The following is a 15365-nucleotide window of genomic DNA, read 5'->3' as shown; positions in this document are numbered from 1 at the left end:
TTGAGATGGACATTAACTGTGCAGAACTTCAGAACTACAGGTCATATACTGGGCATGTTACTTGTGGTGAGAAGACAGCATATAATGTTTTTCTTAAATTGACCCACTTTCTTATAGTTCATAAGAGTAAGGTATACAAAGTTAAAAACTGTTGAAATGTATGTGATTTTAAGTGCAAATTTTTAACCAATGTGCAGCAATGTTTGTACATGGTGGTAACTGGAATAACAATTGAAGTGGTGATGATTGTTGTGGTTTTCCGGACAGGACACTTTTTGACAGAAACACATTTCAACCACATATGAAACTCTGCTGCAAATGTGTCTTGCATCTGTTTCAAGTCCTGTTTTTACTTTGCAATGACAGAGTGTTCTGCTTCAAAAGAGACAAATATTTTCTTCAAAAAATCATTTACAACCTCATCATATGGTGAGTGTTTTCCGGAGAGGATATTTTTGACAGACAAAAGATCCCGTCAGAGGCACTTAGTTTACAAAAAAATGTAACTTGTACTTAAATATCTTTCTATTGTGAATCAAAATATATGTCCCAATGTAAAACGTAGTTAATGCTCAGTGCAATTCTGAATGTAACCAGTAAAATCTAAGTGTAATAATTAGTGCTGTCAAAAATGTTGCGTTATTAACGCGTTAACTTGACTCAATTTTAACGGCGATAATTTTTTTATCGCGAGATTAACGCTCTGTGACATGATGCCACGCCCCGCACAGCCAGAGTCCTCTGCCCTCCCCCGAAGCACCACGGTGCTCGGCTTAAGTTTTTCGTTTTCCCATCGGCGGCTCCAGCCCCACTTTGCAGTGGCTGTGACAAGACGTGTTATGCTCTGCAATAAAAAAAAAAAACATTGGTACAACCAGTGTTCGAACTATGCCGATATTTTCGGGGGGTCCCTTATTTTCCCTTGGGGGGGGGTGCTTGCGCTTGTCTCAGAGCGCGGCTCTCCATCGCGCGCTCACTTCGGATATGCAAATGCTTCCCGTTACACACGATTGCTATGTCAATAAACATCATTTTGCCAATATTTTAGAGACCCCCCAACATTTCCCAAATCATGTTTTCAAGGGATCTCATGTCTGTTTCAGGGGATCTCGGATCCCCCGAGTACCCCCGTAGTTCGAACGGTGAGCAAGCCCATTCACTTTTTTATGCTGATAAGAGAATTACAATGGTTTTTCATGTGACAAAAATGTGCGATTAAATTGCGATTAATCGCGAGTTAACTATGACAGTCGCGACATTAATCGCGATTAAATATTTTAATCGCTTGACAGCACTAGTATTAATTAAAGTAGAATTAAATGAAATGATCAAAAGGCCAAAACTGAGCCCACATTTGACTCTTACAAACATATTTATAAGAACTTATAAGAGACATTACTGCTGTAGGTAGGGCTGGTGTGTCCCTATAATATAAGGTGTAAGAAATTCCAGCATATATATATACTGGACCTAATTGCAGGAGTTAGTTGATGTTATTCAAAAAAGACAACCATGATTGTGAAACAGTCCACATAGCAAAAGTGAGTCATCAGTACGATTTTGGTTGTGTGTCTGATTGAACATTATTTCCTTTCTCAACTAGCCCTCAGTTGTGAAAAAGTGGGTTTTTATGTTTGCGTTTGCACACAAAACCTAGCAAATGATCTCAGCTCGAACATGTACAGCCTCCCTCCAGAAACACACAGCACCTTTGCTATGCTACTGTTGAGTCTATTTAGCTTGAACAGGAGTGTGGGGTATGTTACTGAGTACACTTCTGAGTACAAGGCATGACCATTGGCAGTGGTGTCCTGATTTTACAGAGTGACAGATGACCCTAGTAGTGATGTCCTTTACAAATGAGCTGATTATTTGATGCAGCCCTTTTAGCTGAATATTAGAGGTCAACTCGCATGTCTGAAAAGCCATTGTAGCAGTCCATGTAGGTGGGTGGAGCACAGAAGGATGGCAGGACAGAACTGATCTCACAAAACTCTCTTTTATTTGCACTTTGCAGTTGCAAACACACTCAGACACACGCACACACATCAGCCGTCTGGTTGTCGAGAGAGCTCCCTCTGCTCTCACTCTCTCTCTCTCCTTAAATAGGGCGCGGTCACTGGGAAGACACACAAACATATTAATTAACAACAGGTGTAGTGATTCTGCCACTTAACTTCCCCGACTCCGCCCTCCTGTCACAGACCGATGCTAGACCATGCCCCCGCTGCCACATACCCCCACCGCCTGACTCAGGCCGGGCAGCCGTCCGGCCCGCAGCCGACTCCCCCCCCCCCCCCTTGACGGGAGAGGAAGTCCGCCATGACCATCTGCGCCCCCGGCCTGTGGATCACCTTGAAGTTAAAGGGTTGGAGTGCCAGATACCAACGGGTGATCCGCGCATTGGCATCCTTCATGCGGTGGAGCCACTGGAGGGGCGCGTGGTCCGAACAGAGGGTGAAAGGGCGTCCCAGCAGGTAGTACCGGAGGGCGAGAACTGCCCACTTGATCGTTAGGCACTCCTTCTCGATGGTATTGTAGCGCCCCTCACGCACCGACAGCTTGCGACTAATGTACAAGATGGGGCGATCCTCCCCCTCCACCTGCTGGGACAAAACGGCCCCCAGCCCTCTGTCCGATGCATCCGTCTGCAACATAAAGGGGAGAGAAAAGTCAGGGGAGTGTAAAAGTGGCCCCCCACACAGTGCAGCCTTAACCTTAGAAAAAGCCTGCTGGCATTGCTCCGTCCACTGGACCAGATCCGGTGCCCCCTTTTTAGTCAGATCAGTCAGCGGGCTGGTGACGTCTGAATAATTAGGTATAAACCTACGATAATAGCCAGCCAGCCCCAGGAACTGTCTCACCCCCTTTTTGGTCTTGGGCCTCGGGCAGGCCGCAATCACTGCAGTCTTGTTAATTTGGGGACGCACCTGCCCATTGCCCAAGTGGAAGCCCAGATACCGTACTTCCACCCGCCCAATCGCACACTTCTTCGGGTTGGCCGTGAGACCCGCCCGCCTCAGCGACCTAAGGACGGCCCTCAGGTGTTGTAGGTGCCGGGGCCAGTCATTACTATAAATAATGATATAGTCTAAGTATGCAGCCGCATAGGTGGCGTGGGGGTGGAGGACCATGTCCATCAGTCGCTGAAACGTAGCGGGCGCCCCAAACAGCCCAAAAGGAAGTGTGACGAATTGGTGTAAGCCAAACGGTGTGGAAAAGGCCGTTTTTTCACGGGATAATGGAGTCAAGGGGATCTGCCAATAACCCTTTGTTAAATCCAGTGTCGAGTAAAAACGAGTCGTGCCTAGCCGATCGAGCAACTCATCAATACGAGGCATTGGGTACGCATCGAATTTAGACACCGCATTGACTTTTCTATAGTCCACACAGAACCGGACCGACCCGTCGGCCTTGGGTACCAAGACCACCGGGCTGCTCCACTCACTGTGGGACTCCTCGACGATGCCCATTTCGAGCATGGCCTCGAGTTCTTCCCGAACCACCTTTTTCTTGTGTTCGGGTAACCTGTAAGGGCGGCTACGCACTACCACCCCTGGGGGCGTCTCAATGTGGTGCTCTATGAGGTTAGTGTGGCCGGGCAGGGGTGAGAACACGTCCGAAAACTCGGTCTGCAACTGGGCAACCTCCGCGAGTTGGGTCGGGGAGAGGTGGTCTCCACAGGGGACCGGAGAGGGACGTGATGCTAATGTTCCTTTTTGAACCTCCGGCCCCAGCTCCGCCTTCTCCGGAACCACCGACACCAATGCCACGGGGACCTCCTCGTTCCAGAGTTTGAGTAGGTTGAGGTGGTAAATCTGTAGCGCCCCACCCCTGTCCGTTCGCCTCACCTCATAGTCGACATCCCCGACTCGCCGTGTGACCTCAAAGGGTCCTTGCCACTTGGCGACTAATTTAGAGCTCGATGTGGGCAACAGTACGAGTACTTTCTCTCCCGGTGCAAACTCTCTAAGGCGCGTACCCTTGTCGTACAGGCGGGTTTGCTGTTCTTGGGCCTGCCGCAAATTCTCCTGGGTTAGGTGTGTGAGGGTGTGGAGTTTTGCGCGCAGGTCAATAACGTATTGAATTTCATTTTTGCTTGGTGAAGGTCCCTCCTCCCAATTTTCTCGCAGCACATCTAAAATGCCGCGCGGCTTACGCCCATATAATAATTCAAACGGGGAGAACCCTGTGGAGGCTTGGGGGGCCTCTCGCACTGCAAAGAGCAAGGGTTCGAGCCATTTATCCCAGTTACGCGCGTCCTCACTTACAAATTTTTTAATTATGTTTTTAAGGGTGCGATTAAACCGTTCCACTAAACCGTCCGTTTGTGGGTGATACATGCTGGTGCAGATCGGCTTAATACCTAATAACCCATACAGTTCGTTCAGTGTTCGTGACATAAACGAGGTGCCTTGATCAGTCAGAATCTCTTTCGGGATTCCAACTTGGGAGATGACGCGGAAGAGTGCCTCCACAATACTGCGTGCTGAGATATTGCGAAGAGGCACTGCTTCCGGGTATCGCGTTGCATCGTCCACCAGAACTAATACAAAGCGGTACCCTCGTGTTGACCGATCTAATGGCCCGACGAGATCCATCCCAATTCTTTCGAATGGGGTCTCGATTAACGGTAGAGGGTGCAAAGGCACTTTTGGAATGGCCGCTGGATTTACTAACTGGCATTCGTGGCATGCCGTACACCACCTACGGACATCGCCGTGAATCCCCGGCCAATAGAATCGGGCCATTATTCGGGCTAGTGTTTTATCCTGCCCTAAATGTCCAGCCATGGGATTAAAGTGAGCCACCTGGAATACCAATTCCCGGCGGCTCTTCAGAATTAAAAGCTGCGTGACTCGCTCTTTAGTTTGAGTGTCCTGCGTCACTCGGTATAATCTATCCTTCATAATCGCGAAGTAGGGGAAGGACGGGGTGGCGTTCGGCTGGAGCGTTTGACCATCGATTACTCTCACTTGGTCAAACGCATGCCGCAGAGTCTCGTCTCGTGATTGCTCTAATGGGAAATCCGCGAGGGATTCCCCAATAGAGAGAGGAGGAGCCGGCGGGTCCTCACTCTGGCGCGGAGATGACGTAGACGGCTCTGTGACAGCTGCTCCTGCCAAAGCGACACCGGGACCTCCCCCTGTCAAATGGCAGGACCCACTCTGTACTAAGTGTGTCATTAAACCCCGAAATCCCGGCCAATCAGTACCCAAAATTAAAGAGTGGGTAAGGTGAGGATTAACCGCCGCCTTCACTATAAATTTTTCCCCTCTGAAAATAATGTGGACCAACACTAAAGGGTAGTTGTGAACATCCCCGTGCACACACAACACCTTCACCAATTGTGCTCCCGCCAAAGCCTCGTCTTGCACCAGGTTTTGGTGGATTGAGGTCTGATTACAGCCAGAATCCACCAACGCCTGATATGTATCCCCTTGGATACTCACCGGTATGCGATACGCTCCAGCCCGATCGAGGGCAGCTCCTGGCGCGTTGGGGATCCGAACCACCGCGCCCACCTCCATTATCGAGCACTGCTGTTGGAGGTGGCCCGGTTCCCTGCAGCGCCAGCAAACCGGCCCGGGCTTCCTCTCTGCACTAGTGCTCTGGGGCTCACTCACCTGAGGGGGGGGGGGGGGGGGAGAGACAGACACAGAAGGGAGACACGGAAGGGCACCGCGGGTGCGGCGGGCCGGCTGAGGTGGCACCGGCCCCCGTCTCTGCGGTGGGGGAATGGGGCGAGGAGAAGACACAGGAGGAGGGGAGAGAGAGAGAGGAGAGAAGAGAAGAGGTCATTTGCTGTCCTGCCGTCGGGACAGCCGCCAGATGATCCTCCGCCAGCTCGATTGCCTGATCCAGCGACGCCGGGCGGTGGCACTGGACCCACTCTGCGGTTCCCGCTAGTAGACGTGCGACGAACTGTTCCAGTACCACCTGGTCGATGAGTCCCTCGGCGTCGCAGCTGTCGGCCCTCAACCACTGCCAGCAGGCGTCCCGGACTTGCTGGCCAAACGCGAACGGCTGGCCGACTTCCTCCAAGCGCAGAGCGTGGAAACGCTGATGTTGTTGTTCCGGGGTGCGTCCCACCCGCTGGAGGATGGCCCGGTGAAGGTTCGCGTAGGCCAGCTGGCGGTCGGCGGGGAGCTGTAGCGTGGCCAGCTGTGCCTCTCCCATTAGCAGGGGGAGGAGGCGCGCCGTGCGCTGTTCCACCGGCCACCCCGAGGTCTCTGCTACCTGCTCAAAGAGCATGAAGAATGCCTCGGGGTCGTCCTGCGGGCCCATCTTCTTGAGGGTGAGGGGGGAAGGGCCCGCGGCGGTGGAGATGGTGGACCCCGCCGACGCGAGGAGGTGCCGGAACGCCCGACGATCTTCCTGTTGCGCCAGCACCAGGGCCTCGAACCGTTGTTCTTGCTACTTTTGGAGGGTGAGCAGCGCCTGGTGCTGGCTCTGTTGGGCCATGGCGAGGGCGTGGATCAGGTCGGCGAAGGTGGATGACTCCATGGGGCTGTTGTCTTCTGTGCTCGGATTCCGGGTTTCAGCACCACTGTAGCAGTCCATGTAGGTGGGTGGAGCACAGAAGGACGGCAGGACAGAACTGATCTCACAAAACTCTCTTTTATTTGCACTTTGCAGTTGCAAACACACACTCAGACACACGCACACACATCAGCCATCTGGTTGTCGAGAGAGCTCCCTCTGCTCCCACTCTCTCTCCTTAAATAGGGCGCGGTCACTGGGAAGACACACAAACATCTTAATTAACAACAGGTGTAGTGATTCTGCCACTTAACTTCCCCGACTCCGCCCTCCTGTCACAGACCGATGCTAGACCACGCCCCCGCTGCCACAGCCATTTACCCCCATTTTGAAAATATAAGACAAATCGATCCTGTGATCCTCTTAATGAAATTTCTTCAGTATGCTGCAGGCCTACACTTGCAGTTACATTCACCAAGAATGCATCCACTGAAACGTTGTCATCTGAGTCATTGCTCAACGCAGTCAAATCTATCAAGATAAGTAAAGGTTGGTCATTTTTTGACAACACATATATATATAGGCAGGCATCATGGTTGTGCAAGAGCAGGAAACATTACTGCTTCACAGCACCATGGTTCCCAGTTTGATTTAGCTAGGGTTACTGAGGTTTGAATGTAATCCTTCTGTTTGAGTTTCCTCCAGGTTCCCTGATTTCCTCCCACCTCCCAAAACATGCCAATAGGTTGATTAGCTACACTAAATTGTGTGTGTGAATGAGTGTTAAAAGTGTTAATGATGTGCATGCATGGTGCCCTGAGATGGACTGTATTCCCACCTCACTCCCAGACCAGAATAAATAAGTTATTTAGGCTATATATATATATATATATATATATATATATATATATATATATATATATATATATATATATAATATTGTGTGTGTGTGTGCGCGCGCGTGTGTAGTACCTTGCTGGATGTAAATGCATATTTAAATAAATGTATGTATATTATCATTCATTTCACTTAAGCTATAGATAAATCAGTGAACAACACCCTTGACTGGTTTTGAAAAAAAAAAAGAGCTTGTTGGAAATTGAAAGTGTCAGCTGTTATTGGTTAACTGAGCAATCGCTCTGATTCACTGAATTCCAATCATTAGGGTCAATTGGGTCAACAATAGAGCAGCTTGAGTTTTATTTTGATTGCAAATTGCAAACATGCTTAAAAAATACTTCTGTCCCATGTATAACTGAGAACAGAATGGTTGTAATTACCTAACAGAATGGTTCAGCAATATTAGCTAAGCTAGCCGGTTACTTAAATGCCACTTGCACTTTTATGTCCTATCTGGGTCTTCATATTGTCCGTCTGCTAAGCTGTAGCTAGAGAGAACAAGCCAAGTCTCCTAGTAAGCTAGCTGATAGGTGATCTATTGTGTTGATGTCACACAGCTAAGTTCGACATTGACTGTCATCACATATAAACAGATGGATGCAATTACAGTATGCATTTATTGAAGAAATAGAAGCATGGGGGAAAATCCAAATGGCAAAATGAAAAGCAGCTGAGTGCATGAGTGGTGCAGTGAATTCTGGGAATATTCAGCCCATGGAAAAAATGAATTCATTCCATCGAGTGTTTAGCACAAAATGTCTAAAAATTTGCAATTTCTTGATTAGCTCTTTCAACCTGGCCACAAGATTCGTGATGATAACTTGACATCAGGCTTATTGAAATTCCAAGTTTTTAAAATAAACAGTTTTACAAAATGCTGAATATCAATTAGCATGGATACCTACTGGTAATTGGTTTGGACCAGTTACTGAGTCTTAGTCACTGCTGGCTGAAGTTTCTATTAGGTTGTGGGTTATAAGATTGGCACAAAAGTCATGAGGTATATATGTCTTGTCTGTTGGGCATTTAAGTGATGTTCCGATAGTTGGAAGATTTAATTCAGGGAGGATTGTGTCAGAGGGTTTTGGTTTATGACACACACACGTGTGCGCGCACACACACACACACACACACACACACATATATATATATATATATATATATATATATATATATATATATATATATAAAAGGGTGGTTCACAATATGATGGTATAAGTAAAAGTTTTCTAAATTTTGCCAGATCGCATTTTGCCTTATTCCTATTGACATTGTAAACATCTGTACCAAAAATTGAGCCAATAGGATGCCAGTAAAGGGTGGCACACTTTTTCACAATTTTTAATGTTCTACATAAGAATGCGTAACTTTAGCAGAAACAGAAACTTGAACATTACAAAAATGAACAATGCAGAATGCTCGATAAGTGTGCTCAATAATAATCTCTCCCAATCTCCCTGTACTTATGCTACATATATTAGAACATTAGAACAGTTCAAACACTATATTCCATGTATGATGACCTTGTTCTCTTTGATACTTTGTCTCTGTGTCCTTGCACAATGCGGAGCAAAAACTGCTTTTGGTCTTCATTTCGCACAGATTGTTGACAGCGTTTAATAAGGGCAGTGCCTCTCTCTGCACTGTCATTGATGACCTTCAAGGCATGAACTTTTTGTCGCAGATTCTCATCTGTGAGAATGGACCTCACATCATCAGGGTTACTTGTGCTGTTAATTTGGCCTTCAGTGAGAACTTCAAAGAAGTGGATTGAGCGGTGAGTGATGAGGCTAGAGATGGTAGTTGTACTGTTCTTGTGGAAGAAAGACTTGGCATCAAGTCTTTTGAGCATCTTGCCAGGGCGTCTTTCAAGATTTCTTAGCATTGCCTCCTTTTCTTCAGCATCAATGCGAGCATCAAAAATGCTAGGGCGACGAGATCTTCTGACAGATACCACAAATGTCGTGCAATGCTCTTCAGTGCGGCATCTGCAATGCTTTTATCCCATATCTTCTTTAGTTCAACCATAGTTGCTATTGTGGCCTCTGATAAAGCCTTCCCCTCTTCAATATGATAGAGGAGGTTGAGAAGCACTTGCTCCTTTGAGGGAAGGCGTGCTCCTAAAATGGAAGGTAGAGGGGCTTCTCAAGCAAGTTACATTTCTTTCTTGATGTCATTATTCCTGAAAATAGAAAAAAAAACGTTAACAATTTCAAAATTGTGAAAAAGTGTGCCACCCCTAAATGTGCAGCAATTGACTCCATTTTTGGTACAGATGCTTAGAATATCAATTGGAACAAGGCAAAAAGCGATCAAATTTTATGAACCACCCTAATATATATATATATATATATATATATATATGCATATACATTTTACACACACACACACACACACACACACACGTACACTATGTTGCCAAAAGTATTTGCTCACCCATCCAAATTATCGGAATCAGGTGTTCCAATCACTTCCATGGCCACAGGTGTATAAAATCAAGCACCTAGGCTTGCAGACTGTTTTTACAGTTTGGAGCTGGCCCCTTCCTCTTCCAACATGACTGTGCACCAGTGCACAAAGCAAGGTCCATAAAGACATGGATGACAGAGTCTGGTGTGGATGAACTTGACTGGCCTGCATAGAGTCCTGACCTCAACCCGATAGAACACCTTTGGGATGAATTAGAGCGGAGACTGAGAGCCAGGCCTTCTCGTCCAACATCAGTGTGTGACCTCACAAATGCGCTTCTGGAAGAATGGTCAAAAATTCCCATAAACACACTCCTAAACCTTGTGGACAGCCTTCCCAGAAGAGTTGAAGCTGTTCTAGCTGCAAAGGGTGGACCGACGTCATATTGAACCCTATGGATTAGGAATGGGATGTCACTTAAGCTCATATGTGAGTCAAGGCAGGTGAGCAAATACTTTTGGCAATATAGTGTATGTGTGTGTGTGTGTGTGTGTGTGTGTGAGAGAGAAAGTGCATCTGCTTTGTTGTTTTTTTGATCCTGGTCTGTATGATATGGTAAACTTGAACCTGGAGAAGAAAAGGGCCCTGCCATTTTTGTCAAGATATTCTACGTCAGGTATTTTAAGATTATGTGATTGGGGAATATGACAAGAGCCAGCTAGTGCCACCACTCCCCCAGCTCTAGCTTCACAATTATGAGTATTCAGTTCTAATTCCTCTCAGTGGGGGAGAAGAATGCAACAAGGTACATTATTGCTACTCTCTCCTCTGAGCTGTTGACCTCTATAATAAAAGGAAATCTAGTGAATGCTTGTTTGAGTGCTTTGAAAGCTTTATTCAGCTTTTGTGTTTCAGATGAGCCTCTTGGAGCCACCTTATATAAGGGTGGTCAGTGGAGCATCCATAGAGGGATAATTTCTTTTGAACTGGCAGTAAGAATTTGCAAAGCCTAACAATTTTTGAAGATCCTTATGAAGTGTCCCAAAATGTCTCATACAACATTGCTGATAAAGTTCTGAAAGACAAAAAGTGCATTAACAAGTCCACACGGCATTACCAATTACTCAAAGCGGCCAGAGTTGAAAGCCATTTTCCACTTTCCACTCTAATACTCTAATCCTTAGAAGATCCATATTAGTAATATGGATCCTTTAGTTATTCAAGGGCCACCGAGATCAAACCAAATGATAGGGATTAGGGCTGAACAATTAATTGCATTTGCGATAATATCGCGACATGATAAAACTCTATTTTCTAACCGCAAAGGCTGCAATTTGACTGGTCACCTGATCTGGTCATGTGACTTGCGAGTGAGCCAAGCAGAGCAAAGCAGAGCAGGCAGGGAGAGAAGTCAATGCTGCGCCCTAACCTGTAACCTAACCTATGGCCTCAGGCTCGACAGAAGCTGACACAGCTGAAAGTTTGGTACCAAAGAGGGGCAGCACGTCAGTTGTGTGGAAGTATTTTGGCTATAAAAAAGAAGATGCTGTGCAATGTCAGGTTTTGTGCAGAACCTGCCTTGCTACTGTTGCTACCACACGAGGTAACACAACAAACCTTTTTCAACACTTAAAAAAACACCCCAAAGCCACGTATGATAGTTGCATGGCTAGAATGCCAATGACCAGTGCTTCAACTTCAAGTAAGCAAAGTACCAGCCGACAGGGATCACTGAACGAACTTTTTGAAAGTATTACTCCTTATGAACATAATTTGAAAAGGCACGCGGAAATAACTCAGGCAATAACTGAGTTCATAGTGAAAGACATGATGCCAATTAGTATAGTGACCAAACCTGGGTTTACGGTTTTGGTAAGCACAATGGATAAGCGGTACGGAATGCCCTCATGCACGCATTTTAGCTAGGTTGCCATACCTGAGCTATACAAAAAATGCAGACTCAGAGTTGCAGCAGAGCTGAAAACGGTGGAGTTTTTTGCAACAACAACTGATCTGTGGTCAAGCCGTACAACAGAGCCATACCAGAGTCAAACGGTGCATTACATTGACGAAGACTTAAATCTCAAAGCTCGCTGCCTTCAAGCATCCTACTTCCCAGACGACCACACAGGGGAAAACATTGCAGCCGGCCTAAGAGAGGGGCTTGCCAGCTGGGATCTACAGGAAGAAAACCACATCTGCATAACAACGGACAACACATCTATTATGGTGATGGCCGCACAGCTAAATGAATGGACCAGACTGCAGTGTTTTGGGCACCGATTACATCTTGCCATCGGTACATAAATTACTATCATGACGTATATGTCGGTATGTGTGTGTGAGCAGAGAGAGACTGTGTATGTGTGAGTTTGTGTGTGAGTGAGATAGAGAGAGAGAGAGAAAGAATGCAAGAGGTGGAGGGAGAGAATGTGAATGTGTGTATTTATTCCAAAAGTTGATAACCTTGTATCACACTTCAAATTGTATAAATTACACTGTTCTTTATTATTTTGTATTACAGGACATGCACTCAAAGATGACAGAGTGTCAAGAGCAATAGGGCTGTACAAGAAGGTGGTGGGGCACTTCTCCCACAGTTGGAAGAAGAAGGCAACAATGACTGAAGCACAGAGGGAGCTCAAACTTCCTGAGCACAGCCTCATCACTGAATGCCCAACAAGATGGGGATCCAAAGAAATTATGATTGCCAGGGTGCTAGAGCAGCTCAAAGCCATTTCCCAGGTATTGTCAGGTGACTGATATGCATGCTCCCTCATCCCAACCTGGCAGGATATTGAGGTGTTGGAGGCTGTTCACAAGGCACTGCATCCTCTCCTGGACTTTACAGATGCTCTCTCTGGAGAAGAGTATGTGAGCATCTCCTACCTCAAATCAGTTCTTCACCTTCTGGCCACATCAGTCCTGGCTGAAGACCAAGAAGACATTGACCTGACTAGGTCAATCAAAACCAAGGTCTTGGCATACCTCAATGATAAGTACAATGACCCCAGTATCCAGGAGCTTTTGGATGTTGCATCCTTCCTGGACCCCAGGTTCAAAACCCAGTACATCACCGCAGACAAAATTCCTACCATTTAAGACCCGACTCAAGACGGAAATGCTAGAATCAGCAAGGCGTGCATATAACCAGGTTAGTAATAATTATATATCTATGATATCACAAACACACTTTTTATTTATTTATTTATTTATTTATTTGTGATCTAACTTCAGTACTAATTGCTGTTTTGTTTCATCTGGTAGGAGAAGAGATCTCATACTGAAACCTCTCCGAGGCCTCAAAGTGCACAGCCCTCTGGCGAAAAGGTGAAGAAGTCTCTTGGCAGCTTCTTCAAGACTGCTGTGGCCTCTTCTGCTTCTTCCATGCAACTTGAAGATGTTGTTGAGGCAGAGTTAAACAGTTACCTCATGACCCCTGCCATTGATGGAGAAGATGACCCTTTGGCCTGGTGGAAGGTGCACAAGATCAACTTTCCATGACTGTGCAACATGGCCCACAAGTATCTCTGTGTCCCTGCCACAAGTGCTCCTTCAGAGCGTCTTTTCAGTGCAGGAGGGAACATAGTGACTTGCACTCGCTCGTCTTTAAAACCAGCAAAAGTTGACATGCTGGTTTTCCTTGCAAAAAATCTGTGAGCTCCTGAACTATACAGAAGAATCTTTCTGGCTGACCGTGCCATACTCATTTTGCACTTTAGTATGTTGTGTGCTGCTGTTACTGAGTGAATATAATATTTCCATTGGTGTTCAAAAAGTTTTTTTTTTCCTGATTAAGATTTAATACACAGAACATACACTAGTTTATTTTGTGTTCATTGGAAGTTTGATGTACCTAAAAAAATGCCCAATTGGTTAAAGCAGATATTTGTTCTCCTTACTTTTCCAGCAGGTGGCATGGTGGTGTAGTGGTTGGCGCTGTTGCCTCACAGCAAGAAGGTCTGTGTTTGAGCCCCGTGGCCGGCGAGGGCCTTTCTGTGCGGAGTTTGCATGTTCTCCCCATGTCCGCGTGGGTTTCCTCCGGGTGCTCCAGTTTCCCCCACAGTCCAAAGACATGCAGGTTAGGTTAACTGGTGACTCTAAATTGACCGTAGGTGTGAATGTGAGTGTGAATGATTGTCTGTGTCTATGTGTCAGCCCTGTGATGACCTGGCGACTTGTCCAGGGTGTACCCCGCCTTTCGCCCGTAGTCAGCTGGGATAGGCTCCAGCTTGCCTGCGACCCTGTAGAACAGGATAAAGCGGCTAGAGATAATGAGATGAGATGAGATGAGACTTTTCCAGCACTTTAATATGTGTGATGTTACTGACTGGAGATCAGTAAGCTTTTTTTTTTTTTTTTAAATCTGTATATGTTATTTATAGACTATCCTGTTAACTTCAGACAGTGTTTAAGAAGTGCAGTCCAAGTGTTTCATATCATGTTTCATGAAACATGAAAAGTTAGACATGTTAAAGATGTAAAGCCACAGATTGGTTTGTTTTATCGTTGTAATCTGCGCTTTAAATAAATCTGATATTGTTTATTATGGAACAGATTGATTTATTGCTTGTGTTCGTTGGAAAAGACATGAGAAGAGGACTTTGAAAAAATAATCGCATATTAAATCGCAATCGCAATTGCAATATATAGGACAAAAATCACAATTAGATTATTTTCCAAAATTGTTCAGCCCTACTAGGGACAAAGAAAATCCAGCTGATGCTGCCAAAAAAAGTCATCCACTAATATTTTGTTGGACCACATTTAGCTTTGATTCTTGTGTGGCTTCACTATGGCATCAATTCAACAACCTTATGTAATGTTACAGCATTTATTTCCATGTAGAGTTGCATTCATTTTTCTCTGAGATCTTGTCTTGATGACTGAAGAGTTGAACCACTCTTTAAAGCTTTCTCCAGCACATTCCAAAGACTCTCAGGGGTTAAGGTGTGTGTGTGTGTGTGTGTGTGTGTGTGTGTGTGTGTGCGCGTGCGTGTGTGTATGCATGTGTGTGTGTGTGTGTGTGTGTGTGTGTGTGTGTGTGTGTGTGTGAAAGTGCATCGGCTTTGTTGTTTTTTGATCCTGGTCTGTATGATATGGTAAACTTGAACCTGGAGAAGAAAAGGGCCCTGCCGTTTTTGTCAAGATATTCTACGTCAGGTATTTTAAGATTATGTGATTGGGGAATATGACAAGAGCCAGCCAGTGCCACCACTCCCCCAGCTCTAGCTTCACAATTATGATTATTCAGTTACGTCTGTTCTAATTCCTGTCAGTGGGGGAGAAGAATGCAACAAGGTACATTATTGCTACTCCCTCCTCTGAGGTGTTGACCTCCACGATAAAAGGAAATCTAGTGAATGCTTGTTTGAGTACTTTGAAAGCTTTATTCAGCTTATGTGTTTCAGATGAGCCTCTTGGAGCCACCTTGTATAAGGGTGGTCAGTGGAGCATCCATAGAGGGGTAGTTTCTTTTGAACTGGCAGTAAGAATTTGCAAAGTCTAACAATCTTTGAAGATCCTTATGAAGTGTCCCAAAATGTCTCATACAACATTGCTGATAAAGGTCT

General features: G+C 45.8%; 1 protein-coding gene across 10 annotated transcripts in view; it reads left to right on the top strand.

Annotated features, from left to right (window-relative positions):
- LOC132887850 (latent-transforming growth factor beta-binding protein 4) overlaps positions 1-15365 on the top strand; it is a 295961-nt gene that overhangs the window by 26970 nt on the left and 253626 nt on the right. The window lies entirely within an intron of this gene.

This window comes from Neoarius graeffei, chromosome 6 (assembly GCF_027579695.1).
Source record: "Neoarius graeffei isolate fNeoGra1 chromosome 6, fNeoGra1.pri, whole genome shotgun sequence".
Classification (NCBI taxonomy): Eukaryota; Metazoa; Chordata; class Actinopteri; order Siluriformes; family Ariidae; genus Neoarius; species Neoarius graeffei.
Note: the sequence above shows the minus strand (reverse complement) of the source record. Positions and strands in the feature narration are given on the sequence as shown.